Below are 1,311 nucleotides of genomic sequence, written 5' to 3' on the forward strand. Positions count from 1 at the left end.
TCCCCCAGGAGCCCCCCAGGTCTCAGGCTTCTCCTAGTTCTCATCTAATTTTCTGCTTCCTCAATTCTCAATCCCCTCCCTGCATCTTACCTTGTGTGACTGTTCGCTTTTCCCCATGTTCACCCAACCACAGGGCAGCACCCTTTCCCCTCAGTTTGCTTCAAAAGTACTCTAGGGACGCCTGGGGGCGCGTTCTGTTAAGCGGCTGACTCTTGGTTTTGGCTCAGGTCATGATCTCACGGCTCATGAGATGGAGCCCCGCGATGGGCTTCATGCCCAGAGTGCGGAACTTGCCTGGGCTCCCCTCCCTGCCCCTCCCCTGCAGCTCACTCAGTCTTCCTCAAAATAAACTTGACTTTTTTAAAGCACTCTAACAGGAGGCAAACTGCTCAAACTGTGGCTGTCCTTAACCAAAGGTTGGTGTGGTGAGAGGCGACAGGGAGCTACTTAGGGGCATGTTACAGGACACGATTTAAAATTTAAGATCAGCCCGTTAAAAAACCAGCTTTAAAAGATATAGTTCATATACTGTAAAATTCGCCTTGATAAAGTGTACATTTCAGTGGCTTTCAGGATTTCCACCGAGTCGCTCTGATCACATGACACTTTCATGCTCCCAAAAAGAAACCCTGTTCGTTTTCCACACCCCTCACCCCCACCCCTGGCAACCAGACATCTATTTTCTGCCTTGATGGATTTACGGCTTCTGGTATTTCATTTTAAGGAATTGTGTCATTTGTGGATTTTTGTCTCTGGCTTCTTTAACTGAGCATGTGATGTTTCCAGGTTCATCTGTGTTCCAACACGTGTCAGCTTCATTTCTTCCGTGGTGAGTGACATTTCATCGTGTGGAAGCGGCCCGTTTTGCTTACGTGCTGGTCAGCTGATGCACCTCCCTGTGGTTCCCACATTTTGACCCCTGTAAATAAGGCTGCCATGAGTGTCGGTGACATCAGCCTGCTTTATTTTTAGTTTTATTTATTTATTATCTTTTAATATAGTTTATTGTCAAGTTGGTTTCCATATAACACCCAGTGCTCATCCCCACATGTGCCCTCCTCCATGCCCATCCCCCATTTCCCCCTCTCCCTGGCCCCCATCAACCCTCAGTTTGTTCTCAGTATTTAAGAGTTTCTTATGGTTTGCCCCCCTCCCTCTCCACAACTCTTTTTCCCCCCTTCCCCTCCCTATGGTCCTCTGTTAGGTTTCTCCTGTTAGACCTATGAGTGCAAACATATGGTATCTGTCCTCAGCCTGACTTATTTCACTCAGCATGACACCCTCGAGGTCCATCCACTTTGCTACAAATGG

At 47.9% G+C, this 1,311-nt stretch overlaps 1 long non-coding RNA gene across 1 annotated transcript in view; it reads left to right on the forward strand.

Moving 5' to 3' along the window:
• Nucleotides 1-785: 785 nt before the first annotated feature.
• The window catches only part of LOC115287987, a 10,673-nt gene continuing 10,147 nt past the window's right edge, over nucleotides 786-1,311 (forward strand). Inside the window, exon 1 of the long non-coding RNA XR_003906768.1 lies at nucleotides 786-829. This is a non-coding gene — a long non-coding RNA (uncharacterized LOC115287987). The remainder of the gene's footprint in view (nucleotides 830-1,311) is intronic.

Source organism: Suricata suricatta, chromosome 3 (genome assembly GCF_006229205.1).
Source record: "Suricata suricatta isolate VVHF042 chromosome 3, meerkat_22Aug2017_6uvM2_HiC, whole genome shotgun sequence".
NCBI lineage: Eukaryota > Metazoa > Chordata > Mammalia > Carnivora > Herpestidae > Suricata > Suricata suricatta.